Source organism: Sorex fumeus, unplaced genomic scaffold, assembly GCF_029834395.1.
Source record: "Sorex fumeus unplaced genomic scaffold, SorFum_2.1 ptg000072l, whole genome shotgun sequence".
In the NCBI taxonomy this organism is placed as follows: Eukaryota; Metazoa; Chordata; class Mammalia; order Eulipotyphla; family Soricidae; genus Sorex; species Sorex fumeus.
The window spans coordinates 34,041,618-34,053,737 of record NW_026606129.1 but is presented as its reverse complement, the minus strand read 5'-3'; the positions used below and the strand labels follow the sequence as shown (position 1 = coordinate 34,053,737).

The 12,120-nt window shown below is 38.9% G+C and overlaps 1 protein-coding gene across 2 annotated transcripts in view; it reads left to right on the top strand.

Moving 5' to 3' along the window:
- GADL1 (glutamate decarboxylase like 1) overlaps positions 1 to 12,120 on the top strand; it is a 222,509-nt gene that overhangs the window by 20,786 nt on the left and 189,603 nt on the right. The gene's annotated exons all lie outside the window — the stretch shown is intronic.

The window sequence follows — 12,120 nt, the reverse complement described above, 5'->3', positions numbered from 1 at the left end:
CTGGGAGGATCCTCCAAACACACTTTATTTGGTGCTCCCTTCTCTATCTGTGCTGCCCTTTCCCCTAGAATGCCTGGCTGGCCTCTAAGCTATGGAGTAATCCTCTTGGTGCTGATCTCAGATATTCTTGGGTATTAATCTCATATTTTGTTACTTTTATCCCCCAGATGAACGCAATTTTTCTATGTCTATCCCTCTCTTTCTGACTCATTTCGCTTAGCATGATACTTTCCATATTGTACCACTTGTATGTAAATTTCATGACTTCATCTTTTCTAACAGCTACATAGTACTCCATTGTGTAGATGTACCAAAGTTTCTTTAACCAGTCATCTGTCCTTGGGCATTCAGGTTTCTTCCAGTTTCTGGCTATTGTAAAGAGTGCTGCAATGAACAAACAAGTGCAGATGTCACTTCGACTATACATTTTTGCTTCCCTGGGATATATTCCCAGGAGTGCTATTGCTGAGTCAAATGGGAGCTCAATTTCTAATTTTTTGAGAATCATCCATACTGTTTTCCAGAAGGGCTGAACCAGTCGACATTCCCACCAACAGTGAAGGAGTGTCCCTTTCTCGCCACATCCCTGCCACCATTGGTTGCTTTTGTTCTTTTGAATGTGGGCCAGTCTCTGAGGTGTGAGATGGTATCTCATTGTGGTTTTGATCTGCATCTCCCTGATGATTAATGATGTAGAGCATTTTCTCATGTGCTTTTTTGCCATTCGGATTTCTTCTTTGAGAAAGTTTCTGTTCATTTCATTGCCCCATTTTTGATGGGGTTGGATGTTTTCTTCTTGTGGAGTTTAACCAGTATTTTGTATATCCTGGATATCAACCCCTTCTCAGATGTGTATTCGGCGAGTATCCTTTCCCATTCTGTAGGCTGTCTTTGTATTTTGGTCACTGTTTCTTTGGAGGTGCAGAAGCTTCTTAGTTTAAGATAGTCCCATTTTTCTATCTCTGTTTTCACTTGCTCGACCAGTGATGTGGCATCTTTGAAGACACCATTAGCTTCAATGTCATGGAGGGTTTTGCCAACTTTGTCTTCAATATGCCTTATGGTTTCTGGTCTGATGTTGAGGTCTTTAATCCATTTTGATCTTACTTTTGTACATGGTGTTAGGCAGAATTCTGAGCCCATTTTTTTGCATGTAGCCATCCAATGATGCCAGCACAATTTGTTAAAGAGGCTTTCATTACTCCACTTACATTTCTTGCACCTTTATCAAAGATTAGATGATCATATGATTGAGGGGAGATGTCAGTGTATTCAACCCTGTTCCATTGGTCTGCAGTTCTGCCTTTGTTCCAGTACCATGCTGTTTTAATTATTACTGCTTGGCAGTAGAGTTTGAAGTTAGGGAGGTTGATTCCTCCCATTTTCTTTTCCCCAAGAATTGCTTTAGCTATTCGCGGGGCTTATTGTTCCATAGAAATTTCAGGAGTGTTTGCTCCATTTTTTTGAAGAATGTCATGGGTATCCTTATAGGGATTGCATTGAATTTATACAATGCTTTCAGTAGTATTGCCATCTTGACAATGTTATGTCTCCCAACCCATGAGCAGGGGATACCTTTCCATTTACTCATGTCCTCTTTTATTTCCTGAAGTAGCATTTTGTAGTTTTCTTTGTACAGGTCCTTTACTTCCTTAGTTAAGCTGATTCCTAGGTATTTGATTTTCTGGAACACAATTGTGAACGGGATTGTTTTTTTCATATAGCTTTCTTCTCTCTCACTGTTTGCGTATAGGAAAGCCATGGACTTTTGGGTATTGATTTTATAGCCTGCAACTTTACTATACAAGTCTATTGATTCTAGGAGTTTTTTGGTGGAGGTTATTGGGTTCTCTAAGTATAGTATCATATCATCTGCGAATAGTGAGAGCTTGATTTCTTCCTTTCCTACCTGAATGCCCTTAATATCTTTTTCTTGCCTAATCACTATTGCAAGCAATTCCAGTACTATATTGAACAGGAGTGGAGAGAGTGGGCATCCTTGTCTCGTCCCTGATCTTAGAGGGAAGGCTCTCAGTTTTTCCCTATTGAGGATGATGCTTGCTGTAGGCTTGGGGTAGATGGCTTTAACTATGTTGAGGAAAGTCCCCTCTATACCCATTTTGGCTAGGGTTTTCATCATAAAGGGGTGCTGGTTCCTGTTGAATGCTTTCTCTGCATCTATTGATATGATCATATGCTTTTTATCTTTCCATTTGTTGATATGATGGATTATGTTGATTGATTTCTGAACGTTAAACCATCCTTGCATCCCTGGAGTGAATCCTACTTGGTCATGGTGTATGATCTTTTTGATGAGTAGTTGGATTCTATTTGCTAGTAGTTTGTTGAGGATCTTTGCATCTGTGTTCATCAGGGATATCGGCCTGTAATTCTCTTTCTTTGTGGTATCTCTGTCTGCTTTTGGTATCAGTGTAATATTTGCCTTGTAGAAACTGTTCGGAAGTGTTTTTGATATTTCAATTTCGTGGAAAAGCTTAAAGACGATTGGGAGTAAGTCCTCTTTAAAGATTTGGAAGAATTCACTAGTGAATCCATCTGGGCCAGGACTTTTGTGCTTGGGGAGACTTTTTATTACCATTTCAATTTCCTTGATGGTGATAGGTCTGTTCAGGTATTCCAGGTTTTCTTGGTTCAGCCTTGGGAGTCTGTAGGAGTCTAGGAATTTATCCATTTCCTCGAGCTTTTGATGTTCCATGGCATAAAGCTTCTCAAAGTACTCCCTGAGGATCCTTTGAATTTCTGTAGTGTCTGTTGTAATGACCCCCTTTTTATTTCTGATTCGGTTTATTAGGATTTTCTCTCTCCCTTTCTTTGTGAGTTTTGCTAGAGGCTCTTCGATCTTGTTAATTTTCTCGAAGAACCAGCTCTTGGTTTCATTGATCTTTCGAATTGTATTTTGGGTTTCCATCTCATTAATCTCTGCTCTGAGTTTTATAGTTTCCTTTCTCCTGTTCGGGTTGTGCTCCTTTTGTTGGTCCTTCTCCAAGCTCTTAAGCTGTGAGATTAGGTTATTTATGTGGGCTCACTCCTCCTTCCTGAGGAATGCTTGTAGAGCTATAAACTTTCCTCTTAGCACAGCTTTTGCTGTGTCCCATAAGTTTTGGTAACTTGTGTCCTCATTTTCATTTGTTTCTAGGAATCTTTTGATTTCCTCTTTGATTTCCTTTCTAAGCCACTTGTTGTTCAATAGCGCACTGTTTAATTTCCAGGTGTTTGATTTAGTTTTCTGTTTTTGTGTGTGATTTACTTCTAATTTCAGCGCATTGTGGTCTGAGAAGATTGTTGGTACAATCTCTATCTTTTTAATTTTATGGAGGTATGCTTTGTGGCTCAGCATGTGGTCTATCTTGGAGAATGTCCCATGTACGCTTGAGAAGAATGTGTATTCAGCTTTTTGAGGATGAAGTGTCCTGTATATATCTACTAAGTCCCTTTCTTCCATTGTTTCCCTCAGATGGAGTATGTCCTTGCTAAGCTTGAGTCTGGTTGATCTATCAAGAGGTGACAAAGCGGTGTTGAAGTCTCCCACTATTATTTTGTTGCTATTGATGTCTTTTTCCAAATCTATGAGTAGTTGTTTTAAGTACTTTGCTGGTCTCTCATTGGGTGCATATACATTTATTATTGTAAGTTCTTCCTGTTGTACAGATCCTTTGATCAATAAGAAATGGCCTTCACTGTCTCTTATGACCTTCCTCACTCTGAAATCGATGTGGTCTGATATTAGGATGGCTACCCCAGCTTTTTATGGGAGCTGTTTGCCTATAGGATTGTTTTCCAGTCTTTGACTCTGAGTCTGTGTTTGCTTTGATTATTGAGATGCGTTTCTTGCACGCAGCGGAATGTTGGGTTCAATTTTCTAATCCATCCTGCCACTCTATGTCTTTTAATTGGTGCGTTTAGCCCATTGACATTGAGAGAGATTATTGCTATGGGCTTTTGTCCCATTGTTCTGTTGAAATTTGGTGTATTTGAGGGGCCTGTCTTGCCTTAAAGTAGCTCATTTAGTTGTTCTTGTAACCATGGTTTTGAGTCTATGAAGTTCCTGAGCTGTTGTTTGTCTGAAACTGTGTGTTGTTCCTTCTATTATGAATGAGAGTCTCGCTGGGTAAAGTATTTTTGGAGAGGCGTTTATATCATTGAGTTTTTTCACTATGTACCACCGCTGTTTTTGGGCCATGAGGGTTTCATCAGAAAAATCAGCTGTGAATTTTAAGGATGCTCCTTTGTAAGAGATTTCTTTCTTCGATCTTGCTGCTTTCAGAATTTTGTCTCTGTCTAAGGTTTTGGTCATTTTGATCAAAATGTGTCGGGGTATTTTTATTCGGATTTCTTCTAGCTGGTACCCTTCGGGCCTCCTGAATGTGGTCACAAGTTTTCTTCAGCTCTGGAAACGTTGTAGCAATGATGTATTTAACCGTTTCTTCTTCATCAAGGTTTTCTTCCTGTCCCTCTGGAACTCCAATAATTCTTATGTTACCCCTCTTGGCTTCATCATGGTCTTCTCTTGCCATCTGTTCCCGAATTGTGAGTCTCTTTTCCATTTTCTGCTCTTTTCTGTAGAGTTTCTGAACTTCATCTTCGAGCTCACTGATTTTGTTCTCAACAGCTCTTACTCTGCTACTGAGGCCTTCCACTGAGTTTTTCAATTCACCTACCAGGTTTTTCAGGTCTGACATTTCCGATTGCATTTTCCTCATTTCTGCCTTCAAATCCTCTTGTCTTTTATTGGCATTGCTTTCCATTGTTTCTTTTAGTTCCCTAAGCATCCTAAGTAGCTTCCTTCTGAATTCCTTGTCAGAAAGGTTGTCTAACACTACAGTACTATTGGTGTCTTCTGGGCTAGACTCTTCAATAAGAAAGTTTGGTGGGCTTTTTTGTTGCTTTACCATTGTGACCAGTGTGGTTTAGTTCTTCACATTCACTCTTACTATTCTGTTTGATATGCAGTGTGATTTGAGATAGGCTTATGAGTTATTGGCTACTGTGTTTCTAGTAGCTTAGCTAACCTAGAGAAGGTTCCATCTAAGAGGATAGCTTATGGTTTCTATGGCATATGTAGTGGGATAGTATTTTGTGCCGTGTTAGTAGCCACGGCTCCAGAAAGAGCACAGATTAAGGGAGAGAAAACCGGCTGTTTTAGGGGATCGAGCTAGCTGTGCATGCCCAGAGAGACTCCCAAGACCTGGGCGCCGGGCTGTACCTGGTTGAATGAGGAGAGAGACCCGGAGACGTTCAGCTTTGTTGCCGAGAGATGGGATGGGCTTCGGTTCCCGTCCCGTGCAGATCAAGGGAGAGAAAACCGGCTGTTCTAGGGGATTGAGCTAGCTGCGCATGCCCAGAAAGACTCCCAAGCCCTGGGCGCCGGGCTGTACCTGGTTGAATGAGAGCAAACATTCTTAATATGAATTTTCCCTCAACAAGTAAAGCATATTGGATGGGAATCTTGGCTTTTAGTGATAAAGACCTGACGTAATTATCAACTCTACCTCTCCAAACAGTTGAGTGTGAGTAACAAAACTGGGTACATCAAACTCAATTATACTAACAGGTGCTACTTAGTGTATTTTTACTTTGTTTCTAGTCCTTTGTCCAGTGTCTTGCATACTTTTGGTTCTCCCAGTGACAAAGCAAAAGGCTGTTTTCCCACTTGGCCAGATAGAAAATCTGAATCACATGAAAGTTAGATAATAGATAACATAGGTAAAGTCACTTTAGAATCAACTAGGATGTTAATAGGACCATAATGAATAGAACTATGGTAACCAGAACACTGGAAAGTGAATTTATCATAGAGCTGACAAGACTACACCTAGAGTTTTGTGTCATGCCTCATTTTATGGAATGGAAATAAACTGACCCAAACTAATCACCATAGGAAAACAGAAACCATTAAAGATGCTGGAATAACTTCAGCTGGCTAAAGAAATTTATGTGAAAATTGATAGAAACATTCCCTTATTTTTATTAGCACCCTATGGGAGAGAAATTAAACTTACTTTGAATATCCATTTACTGAAAAAGTCTGTAAAAATTACACGAAAGGATATTTGAGTTGTGAAAGGAGAAGCTTTGTGACCAGTCCAGATCTCTGACCATGGAATTTCTACTCTAAGAAGTTATGATATTTTAAAATGGTCACCATTACTTATTAAAATAGAAATTTGAGGAGAAGATGAGTCTTTGAATTCAGAATTCTTTCCTGATAGCTCAAACTTATATTTCTTAGGAGTTTTAAAAATATTTTTGGAGGCTGTACCCAGCACTGGACTGGAGCGATAGCATAGCGGGTATGATGTTTGCCTTGCATGTGTTCTACCCAGGTTTGATTCCTCCACCCTTCTCAGAGAGTCCAGCAAGCTACCGAGAGTATTCTGCCCACACAGCAAAGCCTGGCAAGCTACCTGTGACGTATTCTATATGCCCCAAACAGTAACAACAAGGCTCACAACGGAGACGTTACTGGTGCCTGCTCGAGCAGATCAATGAACAACAGGAGGAATGCTACAATGCTACACCCAGCAATGCTCATGGGTTACTTCTGGCTCTGCATTCAGATATTACTCCTAACAGAGCTCAGGTGATCATATGGGCATGCCAGGGATTGAATCCCAGTTGGCAGCATGCAAGGTAAACACCCTATCCACTGTATTTTTTTACTCTGGCCCTTATGCCTAACTTTTATCCAAATGTCTTTATACTTCCACTTTAAGTGTTAGATTTTTCCTTTCTCAGAATTGGACTCCTATTTATCTTCTATTACAGTTATTTAGTTCTCTGAGACTTTTAATTACTGAAGACAGGAACTGATTCTAATTCATTTTAGCATCATTATTCACTCCCTAACATTGCCTTGCAAATTTGTGGCTGTCCATAAAGAAGAATCTTCTTGTTGCTCATTCATGACTTCAATATGTTATTTACCCCACTTTTACTATGACTAATTTCTATATGTGCATCAAGTCCATTAAACCCACTGTGTTCAGTTTTCTGATCTGTATAACTGAATAATTAGAAATATTTTTGGTGGCAATTTGTTAAATCTATAAAATTTTAGAATGGAGCTTGAAACATAATAAGCAATATAATATGTACATATTTATATAATTGTGTTGTTGTAAATTTTAAGCATCTAAATGTTCAGGGAATCTTTTAAAGCCCCTAGCAAATAAAGTAATACAACTCATGTTTCTAGTCCCTAGCCTGGCCATGTGGCAAATACTGGCTGATTATAAATATTGTTGAAATTAATATATAATTATAAAAGAATGAGAGTCCAGACAACTGAGAATTTTAAATTTCAGAAGGACATTAGAGTTCACCCAGAACTAATTTGTAAACATTCCTGCCTATTAGAACATTACAGTACTTTTAGAAAAAATTACAGAGTACTGGCTAAAAGGTGACTCTAGGCTTTAGCTTGAAACAAAATATTTTGGGTACAACTCAGAGACCTACATCTTCATCTTATCAGGGATTTTCCCAGAAGCCAGCCTGGAACTCTTTTCAGATTGTCTTCTGTTTTTTAGACAAGGAAATTGAGGCACATAGAAGTAGAATTTCTAGGGTCAGAGAGTTTAGGAATTACAGAGTAGGTAACTTGATATTGGAAGGGGATTTTTATTGTATAAAAGGGTTGCATAAGAAGATTTCCAAATCAACTCTGTACTCATCTAGTCAGTCCTCAGAGAACTGCTGAGTGTTTTTCAGTACCAACTGCTAAACTTGTTTGCACAATATCCAGAAAAATATGAGGCATGGATCTTATCCTTGAAGAAGTTTACAATGTGGTGTGAGGAATAAAATTTCTACCCAGATAACCACATTGCCAGGTAGAATATGACAAGCTAGGAAGTGGGGACAGCTTCTTACCTAGTGAGAGCTGAACTAGCATTGACATGTGAGCTCATATGCCATTAGTATCCTGAATACTGTCACAGGAAGTTGTACTCCCTTACAGAGCATATTTCCTTCTACTGTCATCTCTTGCCTACTCATTATATTATATTATATATTATATTATGTAATATATAATGTATTTATTATATTATATATTATATATAATGTATTTAATTATATTATGATGCAATATTATCTATTAGTATTTATATTGAACATCAACTCTGTGTTTAATAGCACTGTAGCACTGTCCTCTCGTTGTTCGTTGATTTGCTCGAGCGGGCACCAGTAATGTCTCACAACAAATTGTGAGACTTGTTGTTACTGTTTTGGGCATATCGAATACGTCACAGGGAGCTTGCCAGGCTTTGCTGTTTGGGTGAGATACTCTCGGTAGCTTGCTGGGCTCTTCGAGAGGGGCAGAAGAATCGAACGTGGATCGGACTTGTGCAAGGCAAACGCCTTACTTGCTGTGCTATGGCTTCAGCCTCAGCCCATTAGTGTTTAATAAACATATTAAATGATAATTTATTCACAAGTAGTAAATACTATTATATATATGCTATTGGATCACAGAGATAGTATAGCAGGTAGGTATTGCCTTGCATGTAGCAGATCTGGGTTAGTGACCCAGTACCACACAATTTCCCTAAGTCCAACCAGGAATGATCTCTGATCACCATGCCAGGAGTAAGTCCTGAGCACAGCCAGATGTGTTCTAAAAAATAAGTAAGCAAAATGCCTACTACTATGAACTAACATTTATTATTGAGTTAGCAATACTAAAAACATTTCTTGATTTCCTTCTACATATTAGCCAGTGTTTTAGGTCTTTGTATTCCTTTAATTCTCTTGTCATTGGAAAAAGCCACTCCTTCATATTTTAACCAGTATTCAAAGTTTGTATTTGAATTTGTTAAGCAAGGGAAAACTATACATAGAAAAAAGTTGGACTTATGTGGAATTTGACGAGGTGTGGTATTGAGGAAATAGTGGAAATTCAAGTGTTGTTCTTATGCTTCCCTATTTGGAAGAGTGGCCCCTAGAGCGAGATATTTTTTTTTCCCTTTTTTTTTCCTTTATTTTATTTTATTTTTTTAAAGTTGTAGATTTACAATTTTTTGTGCTTTGGTTTCAATTATACAATGATCAGATACCCATCCCTCCACCAGTGCCCATTTTCCACCACCATGGGTAATATCCCTCCCACCCCCATCCCCCCATCCCCCCTGTCTCTGTGGCAGGGCAATCCCCTGTGTTCTCTCTCTCCTTTTGGGTGTTGTGGTCTGCAAAAGAGGCATTGAGTGGCAAACATGTTCAGTCCATAGTCTACTTTCCACATGCATCTCCCCTCCTGGGAGGATCCTCCAAACATCCTTTATTTGGTGCTCCCTTCTCTATCTGAACTGCCCTTTCCTCTAGGATACCCGGCTGGCCTCTAAGTTATGGAGTAATCCTCCTGGTGCTGATCTCAGCTATTCTTGGGTATTAATCTCATACTTTGTTACTTTATATCCCCCAGATGAATGCAATCTTTCTATGTCTATCCCTCTCTTTCTGACTCATTTCGCTTAGCATGATACTTTCCATGTTGTACCACTTGTATGTAAATTTCATGACTTCATCTTTTCTAACAGCTACATAGTACTCCATTGTGTAGATGTACCAAAGTTTCTTTAACCAGTCATCTGTTCTTGGGCATTCAGGTTTCTTCCAGTTTCTGGCTATTGTAAAGAGTGCTGCAATGAACAAACAAGTGCAGATGTCACTTCGACTATACATTTTTGCCTCTCTGGGATATATTCCCAGGAGTGGTATTGCTGGGTCAAATGGGAGCTCAATTTCTAATTTTTTGAGAATCGTCCATACTGTTTTCCAGAAGGGCTGAACCAGTGGACATTCCCACCAACAGTGAAGGAGTGTCCCTTTCTCGCCACATCCACGCCAGCATCGGTTGCTTTTGTTCTTTTGAATGTGGGCCAGTCTCTGAGGTGTGAGATGGTATCTCATTGTGGTTTTGATCTGCATCTCCCTGATGATTAATGATGTAGAGCATTTTCTCATGTGCTTTTTTGCCATTCGGATTTCTTCTTTGAGAAAGTTTCTGTTCATTTCATTGCCCCATTTTTGGATGGGGTTGGATGTTTTCTTCTTGTGGAGTAAAGGATATTCACCGAATACACATCTGACAAGGGGTTGATATCCAGGATATACAAAATACTGGTTAAACTCCACAAGGAGCGAGATATTAAGGTCCTTTTTAACCTTCACATACAAACTTGGCCAAGTAGTTCTCATTCTAGGGAACTTTCTGACCTCACTGACCCTCTGTAACCCATGTATTATGTTTTATTCCTGTCCTATCTCAGTTAGTCAGGTCTAGCAACCTATTCTGGTGCCTAAAAGAAGGGAGGGTTTCGGGGTATCATTTGTTTGAAGGAACCAGGTAGGGAAACTTTTATTCATTGACTAAATATTTGTTGGCTAAAGAGACAAAGGGAGGGGGGGCAAAAGAGAGAGTGATAAAAGTAGAGAGGGAGAGAGGAGAGAGAGAGAGAGAAAAAGAGGGGGGAAGAGAGATTTTGAGAGTATTACAAAGTGGCTTCTTTTCTCTGGGCAATAAAAAATCTAAATTCTTACTCATGAGTTTTTTAAAAATTAAGTTTTACTCTGTTATAACACCTTGTTAGAGTTAGAAGTGGTCTCTTAGTGGTCTCTTAAGACAGAAAAGAGATCACTATGACAATGATAGCTGGAAATGATCACTCTGGACAAGAACTGGGTGCTGAAAGGAAGTAAAGGGACATACATGATAACCTTTCACTATCTGTATTGCAAACCATAATGCCCAAAAGGGAGAGAAGAAAAGTGTTTGCCTTAGAGGCAGGCTGGGGGAGGAGTGGCCGGAAAAAAACAGGGACATTGGTGGTGGGAAATGTGCACTGGTGAGGGGACAGGTGTTGGAATATTGTATGACTGAAATTCAATCATGAACAAATTTGTAATTGTGTATCTCATGGTGACTTAAAAAAAACCTAACCTTTTATGTGTTAATAATAGCACTTCTGATTGACATAACTAGGGATCCCTGAATAATTGTCCTTTTTTAAAAAACTTTATTTTTAGGATAAAAAATTTTGGATAGGAAAATACTTTATGTGTAGAACAGTTCTATCTGAAAGCTCAATTTCAGGGCTTTGTCATTTAGCTCCAAACTATGCTGAATATATCCTTTCAAGTGAAAGATATTTGAAAGTGATGGATGGAGCTAAAATCTGGTATTTTACCCTGCAGTGTGATGACCCAAGATCTATGTTCTACAAAATATTCCATCTTTCCCTATTTGGAGTATTTTCCTATAATAGTTTTATAACATTCCTGTATTATTCTATAAATATTACTTGAATTTGCAAGTGATAGAACTAATGAGTTAAGAAAACTATGGAGTTTTACTGAACCAGTTTAATTTGAGAAGACAGGTATAATTCATGTTAATATTGCTAAAACCCTCAGCAATATAAAATATTCTAAGGACATAAAGACTCCATGAACATTTATGGCAAGTTACCAAAATGTCAGTGAAACACTGGGTTAGGTGTGATGCTAAAAAACATTTTTCAAAATTGTTTCTGTAGGAGCAATAGCACGGCGGGTAGGGTGTTTGCCTTGCACGAAGCCGACCTGGCCTACCCAAGTTTGATTCCTTCGCCCCCCTCAGAGAGCCTGGCAAGCTACTGAGAGTATCTCGCCCACACAGTAAATCCTGGCAAGCTACCTGTGACATATTCAATATGCCAAACACAGCAACAAGTCTCACAATGGAGACATTACTGGGCCCACTCGAGTAAATCTATGAACAACAGGAGGACAGTGCTACATTGCTACAGTTAGTGATAGAACACATACCTTCTGCAAGTGAAGCCTTGTGTTTGGTTCCTAACTCTCTCTCAAAAAAAATAAGAAAGAAAGGAAAAGAAAAATAGCTATACCAGTTCTATAAAATCGCATAACTAAATGAGCATCTATGTTTTAAACAGGAGGAAAATGCTCATAAGAAAGAAAAAAGTTTCTCAGAGATACTGGTTGAATATTTGGGAGTACGTTGCAAAATTTTTTTTATAGAGGGTTATTCTGGGTAGGCAGTAACCTTTATTGTTAGATATAGATTTCCATGTTGACTTTTAACCTTTAATCAGTGCC